The following is a 16,168-nucleotide window of genomic DNA, read 5'->3' as shown; positions in this document are numbered from 1 at the left end:
ATTGAAATAATTACGTAATATTCATTATTTAATCAAACAAAAAAACACAGGGATCTCTTGCCTGGGGTGAAGGTAAATGGCCTCTCAGATAATAACAGGGAAGTGATCTTGGTTCATTTCTCTAACCTGAGGCTCAATTGGAGTGCTGGGCTCACCTGCACTGGGTCTCCAAGAGGGTCTCCTGTGGAGATCTGAATTCCTTATTGGATGGAAGGCATAGAGACCTAAGCTTTGTACGCAGTAGAGACAGCAGGGAGGAGTGAACCATCTGTCCCCTAAGCAGGAATAGGACTCCACACAAAAACACACACAACTAAAGCATGCCCCTTCCAGCCCAAGGTTATATAAGCCAGGAGTCAGCTGATGTGGTTACAACTCTTTCTATCTGCTCATTAGTCACATTTCCTCATTACTCCAACTTCAATACACACAATTCCCTTGTGTAAAACCATTCTGGACAGCAATGGAAGATTTCCCTGTTCCCAAGAGTTTAAGTTTGAAATCAAATTAATTCCATTTTTTAACTCCTCCATGAACTTGCCTCCTTTTCATATCTCTAAATTTCTAGTACACTATCTGATATCAGATTTATTTTCTAAACAAGTCAAGATTGAGGAATGGGTTTGGTTTAGGTTCCTCATGTATTCAAAGCTTTGGCTGGTCCTAGGAACATAACTGCTGGTATCCAGGCAGTTGTCCTCCTTGACAGTGGGGAATCAACCTGAGATCTTGTGATAACAGAACATGCCACTGAACTCATAAGCTTCATGATGCTTTGCTAAAATTGTAGGAGCTTCATAATTCTGTCACATTAATAGCTATAATTTAGTCCCTGATTACAATGTGTATCAATTATGTATTACTTAGATTATTTTATTCACTATAATCTGACATTAGAATTATATAGGGAGTCTGTGATTTAATTTTTATTTTATATTTATTTAAATATTTTATTTTATATAATTCTTACATCTTTTTTAATCTTTGCACAATGTATGCATTTTCATTTTAGTTATATCCCCCATACAATTGCACCTCCCCCCTTATTTTGACTCTAGTCCTTCCTTTCCCACCTCTATCCTCCCCCACCCTCCCCCCCATAGTGTGTCTCTGGTTTATAGTTGTTTGTTGATTTTGATTTTGATTTTGTATTGATTAGTCTTTTTCCTGGTTCCTTATATAGATTTTCTAAATTCCTGCTATGAGTGAGACCATCGATATTTTTCTTTTTCTTTCTGACTTATTTCGCTGAGTATGATCCCTTCTAGCTTCATCCATGTTGCTGCAAACTGCATGTGTTTATCTTTTTTGATTGCTGAGTTATATTCCATTGTGTATATGTACCACATCTTCTTGATCCAGTCATCTATTTTGGGCATTTGGGTTGCTTCCTAGCTTAGCTATTGTAAACAGTGCTGCTATAAACATAGGGGTGCAGGTGTCCTTTGGAATTACTGTTTCTGTGTCCTTTGGGTAAATAACTAGGAGTGGAATTGCTGGATGATATGGAAGCTCTATGTTTAGTAGTTCAAGAAATCACCACACAGCTCTCCTTAGCGGTTGGACCAGTTTGCACTCCCACCAACAGTGCAGGAGAGTTCCTTCTTCTCCACAACCTCGCCAACATTTGTTGTTGCAAGTTTTTTTTTTTAATAATAAATTTTATTTTTATATTCCCCATACAATTGCATCCCCTCATTCTGAACCCAATCCCTCCCCTCCCGCCCCTCACCCCCAAAAAGTGTCTCTGGTTCATAGTTTTTTGTTGATTTTGATTTTCACCTTCTTATAGTTATTCATTTTCCTGGTCCATTATTTAAGTTTTCTAGATTCCTGCTATGAGTGAGACCATCCGGTATTTTTCTTTTTCTTTTTGGCTTATTTCGCTGAGCATGATCCCTTCCAGTGCCATCCATGTTGCTGCAAATTGCATGTGTTTATCTTTTTTGAATGCTGAGTAATATTCCATGGTATATATGTACCACATCTTCTTGATCAAGTCATATATTTTTGGGCATCTGGGCTGTTTCCAAAGCTTAGCTATTGTAAATAGTATTGCTATAAACATAGGGGTGCAGGTGTTCTTTGGAATTGATGTTTCTGTGTCCTTTGGGTAAATACCTAGGAGTGGAATTGCTGGATCATATGGAAGCTATATGTTTAGGTCCAGAAATCTCCACACAGCTCTCCATAGTGGTTGGACCAGTTTGCACTCCCACCAACAGTGCAGGAGAGTTCCTTTTTCTCCACATCCTCGCCAACATTTGTTGTTGCTAGTTTTTTTTTTAATATGTGCCATTCTCACTGGTGTAAGATGGTATCTCATGGTAGTTTTGATTTGCATTTCCCTGATTACCAGTGATGTTGAACATTTTTTCATATTCCTGTTGGCCATTTGCATTTCCTCTTCAGAGAAGTTTCTTTTTAGCTCTTCTGCCCATTTTTTGACTGGATTATTTTCTTTGTTGTTGTTGAGTCTCATCAGCTCTTTGCAGATTTTTGTGATCTGTCCTTTATCATGAGTGTTGTGTGCAAAAATGTTCTCCCAGTGGGTGGGGTTTTTCTTTGTTTTTGTTATTGTCTCTTTTGCTGTGCAGAAGCTCTTTAATTAGATGTAGTCCCAGCTGTTGATCTTTGCCTTCACTATCACTGCTTTGGGTGATGTGTCTGTAAAGATGTCTTTGATGTGAAAATCACATAGTGTTCCACCTATACTTCCTTCTATGTATTTTATGGTTTCTGGTCTTATGTCTAGTTCTTTAATCCATTTTGAGTTCATTTTTGTGTATGATGTTAGGTAGTGGTCAAGCTTCACTCTTTTGCATGTAGCGACCTAGTTTTCCCAGCACCATTTATTGAACAAACTTTCTTTGCTCCAACGTATAGTCTTTGCTCCTTTGTCAAAGATTAGCTGACTATAAATCTGTAGGTTTATTTCTGGATTTTCTATTTGATTCCATTGGTCTGTATGTCTGTTCTTGTTCCAATACCATGCAGTTTTGATGATTATGGCTTTGTAGTATAGTTTGAAGTCTGGGAGTGTGATGCCTCCATTCCCTTACTTTTTTTTTCAGGAGAGATTTGGCTATTTGGGGTTTTTGTGATTCCATATGAATTTCATCAATAATTGTTCTATTTCTTTGAAGAATTACATTGAAATTTTGATTGGAATAGCATTGAATATGTATATTGCTTTTGGTAGGATGGCCATTTTAATAATGTTTACTCTTCCAATCCATGAGCAGGGTATGTCTTTCCATTTCTTTGTGTCTTCTTCTATTTCTTTTAACAGTGTTTTATAGTTTTCTTTGTATAGGTCCTTTACCTCTTTTGTTAGATTTATTCCCAAATATTTGATTTTTTTTTGTTTCAATAATAAAAGGAATTTTTTTAATTTCTTCTTCTTCAGATTTATTGTTTGTGTATAGGAAGGCTACTGACTTTTGCGTGTTGATTTTGTTTCCTGCCAATTTACTGAACTGATTGATGAGTTGAATTAGTTTTTTGTGGAGTTTTTGGGGTTCTCTATGTATATTATCATATCATCTGCAAATAGTGATAGTTTGACTACTTCTTTTCCTATTTGGATTCCTTGTATGTCTTTCTCTTGTCTTATTGCTCTGGCTAGGACTTCCAGTATTATATTGAAAAGCAGTGATGAGAGTGGACATCCTTGTGTTGTTCCAGATCTTAATGGAATTGCTTTCAGCTTTTCACCATTGAGAATGATACTGGCTTTTGGCTTTCATAGATGGCCTTTATGATATTGAGGTATTCCTTGTATCCCAAGAATTTCAAGGGCTTTTATCATGAATGCGTGTTGCACTGTGTCGAAAGCTTTCTCAGCATCTATTGATATTATCATATGGTTTTTATATTTCTTTTTGTTGATGTGTTGGATAATGTTGATTGATGTTCGTATGTTGAACCATCCTCGTGTCCCTGGAATGAATCCTACTTGGTCATGGTGAATTATCTTATGGTTTCATTGTTGGATTCTGATAGCTAAAATTTTATTGAGGATTTTTGCATCTGTGTTCATTAGGGATATTGGCCTGTAATTTTCCTTTTTTGTGTTGTCCTTGTTCGGTTTTGGTAATAGTGTAATGTTGGCTTCATCGAACATGTTTGGTATTGTCCCTTCATTCTCAATTTTTTGGAAAAGCTTGTGAAGGATAGGCACTAATTCATCTCTGAATGTTTGGTAGAATTAATTTGTAAATCCATCAGGTCCTGGGCTTTTGTTTTTGATGACCATTTCAATTTCGCTGCTTGTAATTGGTCTGTTTAGGTGTTCTATTTCTTCTTTATCTAGCTTTTGGTGATTGTAGAGTTGTAGGAATTTGTCCATCTCCTCTAGATTGTTGAACTTGTTTCCATATAACTGTTCATAGTAGTTACTGATTATTCTTTTGATTTCTGCTCTGTTCGTTGTTATTTCTCCTCTTTCATTTATGATCCTATTTATTTGTGCTTTCTCCCTTTTTTCCTTAGTGAGCCTGGCTAGGGGTTTGTCCATTTTATTGATTTTTTCAAAGAACCAGCTCTTGGTTTCATTGATCTTTTGGATTGTTTTTTTTTTTTTTTTAGTTTCAATTTCATTTATTTCTGCTTTGGTTTTTATTATTTCTTTTCTTCTACTGGTTTTGGGTTTTTTTTTGTTGTTGTTGTTCTTTTTAGATATTTGAGCCTCGAGATAAGGTTGTTTCTTTGAGTTCTTTCTTGTTTCTTGATGTGAGCTTCTATTACTATATATTTTCCTCTTATTACTGCTTTTGCTGCATCCCATACATTTACGATATTGGTTTCCGCCTTGTCATTCAAGTCAAAGATTTTTTTAATTTCTTCTTCGATCTCCTCATTAGTCCAGTGGTCTTCCAGTAGTGTGGCTTTTAATCTCCATGAGGTAGGAGAGTTCCTTGCCTTCTTTTTATGGTTTATTTCTAGTTTGATGCCTTCATGGTAAGAAAAAAATGGTTGGTATGATTTCAATCTTGGTGTATTTGTTGATGTTTGTCTTGTGCCCCAGTATGTGATCGATTCTGGAGAATGATCCATGTGTGCTTGAGAAAAATGTGTACTCCATTTTTTGGGGGTTTAGTGTTCTATAGGTGTCTGTTAAGCCCAAATGCTCTAGGTCCTTATTTAGAGCTTTAGTGTCTTTACTTATTTTTTGTCTTGTTGATCTATCCATTGATGATAGTGTTGTGTTGAAGTCTCCCACTACGTATGTGGTTTCTCTGATGTCTGTTTTCAGAGAGGACAACAGTTGTCTGATATATTTTGGTGCTCCTTCGTTTGGTTAGTATATGTTAATGAGTGTTATTTCTTCTTGAAATATTGTCCCCTTGATCATAATATAGTGACCACTGGGGTCTCTTTTTATTTTTTTTTGAGTTTGAAGTCTGTTTTATCTGATGTAAGTATAGCTGTTCCTGCTTTCATTTTTAGTCCATTTGCTTGTAGGCTTGTTTTGCATCCTTTAACTTTGAGTCTATTTTTATCTTTTGTAGCTAAATGTGTTTCCTGGAAACAGCAAAAGGTTGGGTTTTGTTTCTTAATCCAGGCTGCAACTCTGTGTCTTTTTATTGAAATTTTAGTCCATTTACATTTGGAGTTAATATTGATATGTTAGCATCTGTATTTTCCATTGTGTTTGTCTTTCCTTTGATTTTATTTATTTATTATTTTAATATTTTTTTTTTGGCCTTCTTTCATTGTTATTCATCCCTCTGAGGTTCTGGCTTTAGGATTCCTTGTTGTATTGTTTGGAGTGGGGGTTTAGTCATAATGAATTTCCAGAGTTTCTGTTTGTCTTTCTTCATAGAGGAAGGAGAGCTTTGCTGCATAGAACATTCTTGGTGGGCATCTGTTTTCTTGGAGTCTGTTGACTTTGTCCCTCCACTCTCTCCTTGCCCGTAGTGTTTCTTCAGAGAAGTCTGATGTCAGCCTGATTGGTTTTCCTTTGAATGTTATCTGTTTCTTCCCTCTTGTCAGCTTCATTATTTTTTCCTTGTCCTGGATTCTTTGGAGCTTTATTATTATGTGTCTTGCTGTATTTTTCCTTTCGTCATAGAAGTTTGGTGTTCTTCTTGCTTCTTGTATATCTATTTTCAGCTCCTTCTTCACATTTGGGAAGTTCTCTTCAATTATCTCCTGGAATATTTTCTCTGTTCCTACATCTCTCTCCTCTACTTCTGGAATGCCTATAACACTTATATTTCCTTTCCTCGTGGAGTCAGACAGTTCCCGATGTCTTTCTTCAATCTTTTTCCTTCATACTTCTCTTTCCTTTTCTGTTTTGGTTCTTTTTATTTCTGTGTCTTCCAGAGTACTTATTCGTTCTGGCATTTCATCTATTCTGCTTTCATTGCTTTTCCCAGAGTTCTTTAGTTCCTCCATTAATTCTTTGATCTCCTGAGTTTCTCTTGCATCCCTCTTTAGGGACTCAATTTCATTCTTCTGATCATTGATTTTTTTTTCTCATATCATTGTTTTCCTTTATGACTTCTGTCACTTTTTTAATGACGGCAATTTTAAATTCTCTTTCTGGAAGGCTCAGAAGTTCTTCCAAGTTACTGTCGTTGCAATCTGGGAGGTGGTTTTCTTTTTGTGGTTTGCTTTTTTCCTGAGGAGTTGTTAGGTTGTGTGTGGTTCTTCTACTCCCTACTGTCTGTTTTCTAATTTGTCGTATGCATTGGGACACTGTGTTGCTCGGACTGCCGGCATCTTGGGTGAACTTCTCTGCTCCCCTCTGGCTCCTCCGGGAGCCATCTCTGGCTTCTGAGGGAGCTTTCTGCTGGTTTCAGGCAGTCTTTACTGAAGAAATGCCCCTGTTTAAAATGGCAACTTGGGACTCTGTCCCTACGCATCCGGTCTCAGACACACTCTTCTGCATGTCCAGTCTGCCCTGGCCGTGGGTGCCTGCTCCCTCTGTAGGCTCAGACTGCTAGTTGGAAGGGGCCCGGTGTGGGCTAACTTCCCAGCTGGCCACTGTCTCCTCCGGGAGCCTTCTGCCCTTTTCAAGCAGACTTTTCTTAAGAAATTTCCCTGTTCTATGGGGTGTTAGTAACTTTTTTTTTCTGGTTGCTAGGTGGCACCAGAGATCTCTCCTATTGTCCTTGGGGGGCTGTTTTTTGCCCCCCTCCCCATGGGACAGTGAACAGAGCGGGAATGGTAGGGTAAATCTCAACGGCTTTGGGGTGCTGTGTCTGTCTTGTGTCCCACTGTCGTGGAGAACCCACGCCCCGAATTTCGTGCCCCGGGTCTCAGTTCCAAAGCCCTCAGGTCCAGGACGCAGGCTGTAGCTCAGTTCAGTGGTGCAGGAATGGCGCCTTTTGCACCCCGCTCCTGTGCCTGGGTGCCTGGTTCCTGCTTACTCAGTGAGGGACTTTCACCTCAGTGAAGTCCTCTGCGTGTCTCCCCGCAAGCCTAGGTCACAGGCGGGGAGACCTGGGCAGCCGCGATCCCAATCAGCATTTGCTTTTCAAGCGCGGCCGCTTTTCCGCGCAAGCTTACCGGCTGGCCAGGGGCTGTATGCAGGTCTCCAGAGTCTTTGTTGTTCTCTAATCGTTTTTTTTTTTTTTTAATATGTTCCATTCTCTCTAGTGTGATACGGTATCTCATTGTAGTTTTGATTTGCATTTCCCTGATAACAAATGATGTTGAACACTTTTTCATATGTCTATTGGGCATTTGCATGTCTTCTTCAGAGAAGTTTCTTTTTAGCTCTTCTGCCCATTTTTTTTAAAGATTTATTTATTTATTTATTTATACAAACACTGGGTACAGTCAGAAGCTCGGGAGGGTGAGAGAATTCACCAGAGCCAGAGCGGGGAGCAGAACAGGCAGACTGACGATACACTGCTGAGGGGAGCAGCGGATGGCAGGAGAGGTCTGCACGCGATGTGGGACCCTCGCCCAGCGGCCAGGGATCGAACTGGTGCTGCAGAGGCTGCGGACAGCCTCACAACCCAGCGCTCAACCACTGCGCCACCAGGGAGGCCTACTTCTGCCCATTTTTTGACTGGATTATTTTCTTTGTTTTTGTTGGGTCTTATCAGCTCTTTGTAGATTTTTGTGATCAATCATTTATTGTTAGTGTGGTATGCACAAATGTTCTCGCAGTCGGTGGGGTTTCTCTTTGTTTTGGTTATTGTCTCTTTTGCTGTGCAGAAGCTCTTTAATTTGATGTAGTCCCAGCTGTTTATATTTGTCTTCACTATCACTGCTTTGGGTGATGTGTCTGTAAAGATGTCTTTGAGGTGCATGTCATGTAGTGTTTCGCCTATATTTTCTTCTATGTATTTTATGGTTTCAGGTCTTACGTCTAGTTCTTTAATCCATTTTGAGTTGGTTTTTGTGCATGGTGTGAGGTAGCAGTCAAGCTTCATTATTTTGCATGTAGTTACCCAGTTTTCCCAGCACCATTTATTGAACTTTGCTCCAGTGCATATTCTTTGCTCCTTTGTCAAAGATTAGTTGACCATAAATCTGTAGGTTTATTTCTGGATTTTCTATTTTATTCCATTGGTCTACCAAAAAAAATCTGAGTACACATTTTTCTCAAGCGCCCACGCATCATTCTCCAGGATCGATCACATACCGGGACACAAGACAACAGATACAACAAGATCAAAATCATACCAACCATCTTCTCTGACCATGAAGGCATAAAACTATAAATAAACCATAAAAATTAGGCAAGGAACTCTACTACCTCGTGGAGATTGAAAACCACACTACTGCAAGACCACTGGACTAAAAAGGAGATCAAAGAAGAAATTAAAAAATTCTTTGACTTGAATGACAAGGAGGACACCAATTTCCTAAATGTATGTGATGCAGCAAAAGCAGTAATAAGAGGAAAATATATAGTAATAGAGGCTCACATAAAGAAACAAGAAAGAACTCAAAGAAACAACCTAATCTCAAAGCTCAAAGAACTAGAAAAAGAACAGCAAAAAAACCTAAAACCAGAAGAAGAAAAGAAATAATAAAAACCAAAGCATAAATAAATGAAATCAAAACTAAAAAAAAATAACAATTCAAAAGATAAATGAAACCAAAAGCTGGTTCTTAGAAAAAATGATTTAATTTTTAAGAACATCCATTCTATGAGGACATGTATTTACCAACTCTATTCTCCATTACAGACAGCGTTGTTTGTGGGGTTTAGTCATTTGCCCAAAGTTAAATCCATCAAAGTGATGGCCCTTCATTGCAGTTCTGTGAGGATACTGCCAGTACTCACATTTGGCATTGGTTCTCAACCAGAAATTAGTTTTCCTCTTGGGGATACCAGTGTCTGATGGGCTGTTGCTGAACACCTATAATCCACAGGCCAGAGACTTCCCCAACCTCAAACACTTTTATTCTGCTCTAACTCTCGATAGTAAGAAGGAGAGAAAACCCATCTGGACCAGCACTCACCCCACTTTTGTTAAGGGAAGGAAGAAGTGCACCCAGGGAGCCCCAAACCTGCCTACTCTAAATACATTTTGCCATCCACCACATTAAGCCAAAACATTATACCTTTATACCAAAACAAACATATATACCTTTAATGGAAAGGGATTTAATGAAATTAATGTGCAATAGAGAGAAGAGAGGGAAAGAATATAGTTTACAAATCAGGCACCCAAAGTTACCCAATTCTTCATGAGAAATTCCCAGCCCACAGGTTGCCAAAAGCAAGGCTACTGAAGACCAAAACCTTGCCACAATCTAAGGCACCTTCTGGTGGTGACACATAGGAAAGGTGCAAAAGGGGCCAGGCAAGTCTGGGACAAAATGAGCCAAATAAAAATCAAGATAAAGGCTGCCATCATCAGGCTGTGCTTGGGTCTCTCACACACACGTCCTTTTCAAGCATTTCCTTCCTTGTCCTTCAAATTCCTGGTCCCAGTCCAAGACCAAGAAGCAAGTACAGCTTCTCACGTGACTCTCTTCCATTATACACTGTAAAGTCTATGTCCACCTGTCACCAGAAGCCAACAGGCAGCAGAAGCTGTGGTGTTCTCTCACCCTGCTGCTCCACCACAGGCCAGTTGTGACAGTTTCTTCTCAGCAACATCCCTTTTTTCAGTTGTGGCAGTTGCTTCCCAGAGTGCTTTTATGCAACTGCATACTACCTGGTAGTGGAATGAGCCAATCAGGTTTGAGCTATGAGCTGATTGGTGCTAAGTAGTCCAGTCAGCCACACGATTGAAAAATGGTCCAATCAGAAGTGCAGGTGATACACCCTAAAAGAAGATATAATCCAGGGTCAGAGGGAGCTGAGGGACAGGTGATTTCTAGACTCCAAACAAAGAAGAAGAACCATAAGCTAAAAGAATAAAGAAGGAGAATGCTACACTGCAGACACCTAAGCTGACAACTTGTGGGTGTGTGAGTGAATCCAGAAAGGTAGAGAGAGGGCCCAGTAGAAACAGATGAGCAGTGACCATCTTGGAGAATTCCCATCAGCCCACCCACAGCATTACAAACTTTGTGAAGCCTGGCATGACTACACTGGACCCAACCTGGACACCAGTACCTGATGTCCCAGTAGGAGCACCCCAATGTCATGCCTGTCAGTCCTATGCTTTTGTCTCTTGGGAGACTTGAAAATTGTTTCAATTTCCTGGCTTCTAATTATTTTTGGAGGAGACAAGAAGACATTAGTAATAAAAAATAAACAATAATAACTGATCTTTCACAACAATGAATAAAACCCCTCAATTTTGACATTTAAAAAAAAAAAACTGTTTTTGTTTCAAAGAGTTAATGGCTTGTAACACTGTATTTGAATTAAAGGTACAGATTCACACCTTTTCAGATGCATGTTACCATATCACACCAACACCAATTACCCATAATCCTCCACCACAGTCCATTGGCACCTACTTCATTTGATCCCCACTCACACACTCTGTAACAGAATCAATTATACAGTCAGCTTTCTATAGACTTGTTTGGTTATATTTGGTTGCTCCTTCGTTTCACTTCTCAATGTTTTACATGAGTGAAATCATTGGGTATTTTATTCTCCTTCTGACTTAGTTTTTTAATTATCCCCTCTAGTTCCATCCATGTTTTCTCAAATGGCAGGTTTTCATCCTTTTATAGATGAATAGTATTTCAATGAATGTGTGTGTATGTGTGTACAACATATTATTTATCAATTCATCTGTCTTTGGGCACTGAAGTTGTTTCCATTATGTGGCTATTATAAATAGTGCTGTGATGAAACAAGAGTGTACATAATCTTTTGAATTAGGATTTTTGCATTCTTTAGTAGATACCTAGGAGTGGAACTCTTGTGTCATGTGGTAGATTTATTTTTAATATTTTGAGAAACTTCCATACAGATATCCATAGGGCTGACCTACTCTATATTGCCACCAGTGTAAGAGGGCTCCTTTTTCTCCACATCCTTACCAACACTAGTTCTCATCTTTTTAATATGGGTTATTCTTATAGGTGTCAGGTGGTACCTTGAGGTTTTGATTTGTTTCTCCCTGGTAAATGATGAGGAGTATATTTTCATGTGTCTCCTTACTATATGTATTCTTTGTAGAAGTATCTATTTGGCTCTTTTAACATTTTGCTGACTGCTGTTTTCTTTACATTAAGTTTTATGGATTATTTGTAGATCTTGGATATTGCTCTTTGGCATGGGCATTGATCTTCCATGCTTCAATAAATACCTGTACATCATGTAAAAGAAACATTTTGCATAGTAATAAAATGGCCGATTAAAATATTTTTTCCTGGGCCTCCCCGGTGGCGCAGTGGTTGAGCGCTGGGTTGCAAAGCTGCCCACAGCCTCTGCAGTGCTGGTTCGATCCCTGGCTGCTCCCCGGCCACCGCAGGAGGGTCCCACATGGCACGAAGACCTCTCCTGCTGCCCGCTGCTCCCCTCAGCAGTGTGCTTCGGTCCATCTGCCTGCTCTGCTCTCCGCTCTGGCTCTGGTGAATTCTCTCACCCTCCCGCGCTTCTGACTGTACCCAGTGCTTGTATGAATAAATAAATAGATCTTAAAAAACTAAATAAATAAAAATAAAATATTGCTTCCTGGGGCCTCCCCAGTGGCGCAGCGGTTGAGTGCTGGGTTGCGAAGCTGCCCTCAGCCTCTGCAGCACTGGTTCCATCCCTGGCCACCGGACAAGGGTCCCACATGGTGTGCAGACCTCTCCTGCTGCCCGCTGCTTCCCTCAGCATTGTTCTTCATCTGTCTGCCTGTTCTGCTCCCTGCTCTGGCTCTGGTGAATTCTCTCATCCTCCCACACTTCTGACTGTACCCAGTGCTTGTATAAATAAATAAATAAATCTTAAAAATAAAATAAAATATTGCTTCCTCATTGCATGGTCATCACTGACAATAATATCAAATTTGGTCAAACTACTTAAACTGGTCTTCCAATGTAGACTCCAAAAAGAGATGACTATTTGATAATAAAATTTTGCCAGTTACTACTGGTAGACATTCTTTAAACCAAGCAGAATAACAGAATAATAGCATGAAAGCAGCTATAAAATACAATATCATGTTGTTAGTGTGTGTGGCATTAAGATTTTTGCTTGTAATTAAGTGTCTGAAATGCATCTTTTGATTTATGATGCATCCATTTCAAACGGTCCACATCAAATAAATATATTACTACTTATAACATAGGTACTAAATAAGCACCCACACTATCACCTCTCATTGAGTTCCCCTTTTAGAGAGCCCAGAATCACCCAGATGGAAGTCTGCATGACTGTCCCTGCTGTTCCCTTCCTGTACCCAAGTCTTCTATTTTTCTGTGTATGTGACCTCCCTGGGGTACCCTTGGGTATGACTTTTATCTTATAGAATCAATGGGTAATATACCTTTTATATTTTTTATTATATATACATTTTACATCATTCCTCATTTTTGTACAATGTATGCTTTCTCTTCCCAGATGTAGTTTCAAAACAGAGGTGTGAAGAGCACAAGGGACTACGATGAAGGTGCATGGGTGAATTGGTGATGGGAATTTCACAGGGACTGCATCTGATGAGAGGAGAATAAATCTCCTTCTAAAAAAGAGTTCCTGATAGTTGTTGTGAGAGTGTCTTTCCACATTTAGGGATCACAAGGGGGCACTGGAACCACAGTATAACTCTGGTCAGTAACAAGTCTTAGGGTCTCACCATAAGTAATGCCAGCTAAGTGCTGCTACCTCCTAGACAATAGTAGCATTATCAACAGATTGAGACTTAAAGTGGACAGTGTAAATGTGTACATTATCAGGAGGAGTAGTATAGGTGGTGATGTAAAAAATAATAAGCCCAAAATGAAAAATGAAGTTTGACATTTTCCTCCACAATTAAATTATGTAATTGGACATAGTTTAAAGTATAGTTTTCTAATGAGCAATAGAATTCTTGACTATTATTTCAGGAATAAGTAGGTTAAAAATACTTGGCATGATGGATTTCATTTGAGAAGAATTAAATTTTAGGAAATCTAAGTAGCTCCATGAAAGACATGGAAAATCAAAACATTTCTGGGCTAAAGTTGGGGATAAAATCTTCAGGGAATATATGAAAATCGATAAAAACAAAAATCTGTCTACATATAAACAGAGCAGAAACTTAATGGAGTTAACTAAAAGCAGATGAATTCAGATAAATTTAAAGTCCAGCAAGAAAGCAGCAGGCACAAGTTTGACTTCCACCATGTAATCAGAGAATAGCAATTCAGGTTCTGAGGCTTTTGAGCCTTGCCAGTATGAGCACTTCTTCAATCCCATATTTTTGGCTCTTATGCAGCTTCTATCAAAAAGAGTCTTTTCAGATCCCTCTTTAGGTCTTTGTTCCTCAGACCAGAGATGAAAGGATTTATTCTGGGTGTGGCCATAGTGTACATCACTGAAGTTGTCAGTTGAGTGTGAGCAGTGAGTAAAGAAAGAACTATGGATTAATCCTAGGAGTGTATATTAACAAAGATGCATTAATGAAGATGATGATGATGATAATGATACAATAGAGAGGTGAGATACACAGGTGCAAAATGCTTTATATCTTTCCAATCTGATGGGACTGATGTGTTAATACTATATTAGAATATGAGTAAAGCATACCAGCGAATGGACCAAAACCCAGAAGCCCAGCTCCATAATATGTCACCATGTCACAAGTAAAGTTGTCTGAACAGGAAAGATGGACCTCCTGGTTGAGTTAACATGAAATATGGGTGTTCCCAAGGCTTCACAGAAGGATACATGCAACACCACTCAGTGTGTAACAACAAATGAGGGCACTGAGGATCCAGGACACCAGCATGAGCAGCCCACAGATCAGGAATTTCATGGTGACTGTGTAATGCAGGGGGTGATAGGTGGACTCAAAGTAATATAATACCACTCACAGGAGAAAATCCTGCAAGGAGCATGGCCAAGTACCTGTGGCGATGCAGACTGCATGGGTTAGGACTGCTTTATTTCTAGATGTTCACCAACATCTTTGGGGTGGTGTCTGAAGTGAAGCAGATTTCAGCAAACATACTGGAAAGAAAGAAACACATGGTGTGTGGAGATGTGAATCAGAGCTGGCAGCCAAGATGAAGAGCAGGGTTCCTGTCACAGTGATCAGGGACATGGAAAGAAAAAGCCCACATATGCGGGGCTGCAGTTCTGGTTCTTTTGGTGATCCTACAAGTGAAAATTCTGAAATTTGTCTACCACTCCCTGGTTTCAAGTAATACAGGTGACTACCAGGAGAGAAACAAATAACATGACTAATTTTCACAAAAACTAGCCATACAAACAGTTGAAATTCTACTATGTCTTTTATTTTCAGATTTTTGCATGGAACTATGCTCTACACAACAACTGTGCATTTCAGAACAGAAATTTCTGCCCACCCCAAACTACTTCCCAAGTGGTTGTATATTTGACAGTTTTAATAAGAAGTTCTGTCACTGTGGGGAATGTGTATTGTGTAATGAGTGAATTTAATACAGAATACATGATGATAAGAAACCAGAGTTACTGCAGTTCACTGATGGGAAGAAAATAAGAAAATACCAAATGCATAGAAATTATATGATGTTGGTCGGTGCTATAAAAAGAAATCATATCTGAAGAAGAGAGTGTTTGGGGGTGCTATTTTATACTGAGTGTTCAGGTGATCAGCAAATATTTGATCAAATAACTTAATTAAGAGAAAGGAGGATGGGCCTCCCCAGTGATGCATCAGGTTGAACGCCACACTGTGAAGCTGTCTGCAGCCTCTGCAGTGCAGGTTCAATTCCCAGCCAGCCAGGGAGATACCCACATGGCACGGCAGACCTCTCCTGCCTCGTCCACTGCTCCCCTCAGCAGTGTCTTCAGTCCATCTGCCTGTTCTGCTCTCCACTCCGTCTCCGGTGAATTCTCTTACCCTCCTGCACCTCTGGCCTATACCCAAGTTCTTGTATAAATAAATATTTTCAAAAAAAAGAGAAAGAAAGGAGGAGAAGTCCTCCCTGGTGGATCAGGGATTAAAATCTCAGAGCTATCAAGCAACCGACATCCACTGTGGCATGAGCTCCATCCATGGCCAATGAACTAGCACAGATGGCACAATAGACCTCTCCTGTCTTCACCATTGTTCCCCTCAGCAGTGTATTTCAGTAGATCTGCCTATTCTTCCTCTGGTAAATCCTCTGAACTCCCACACCTCTCACCCAAACACCAGTTCTTGTATGCATATATAAATATAATAAATATTTTAAAAAAATAGAGAAGGCAGGAAATATGAGGTGTGCTGAGTATTATACTGGATGGAGAAAAATGCTAAGGGAATGACCCTGAGAGAGATACTTTTCTCAGAAAATCATGGGTCTATAGGAAGCCAATGTGAGGGGAATGAGCAAGAGGGAGAGTTATGAGGGATGTAGTGAGAGAATGTGGAGGAATGAGGTGCCCTCCTTACTGCTACTTAAATGTTAAATCACATGGACTCCATAACTTGTGTTGTTTCTATGTTTATTATTTAATTGTAATAGAATCTTGCAATTAGAAATGGATCCATCACCCCTTTTGTCATATGTGATTTAATATTGTGGCACCTATATTTTAAAGTTCATATTTTGGTATGAAAAATAAATCATGTCCCCCTGCCCTAAGGACTGATCATGCCCCATAGAGTGTGCATACAAACACACACACACA

Source organism: Talpa europaea (assembly GCF_964194135.1).
Source record: "Talpa europaea genome assembly, chromosome: 12".
In the NCBI taxonomy this organism is placed as follows: domain Eukaryota; kingdom Metazoa; phylum Chordata; class Mammalia; order Eulipotyphla; family Talpidae; genus Talpa; species Talpa europaea.
This window is presented reverse-complemented; position numbering follows the sequence as displayed.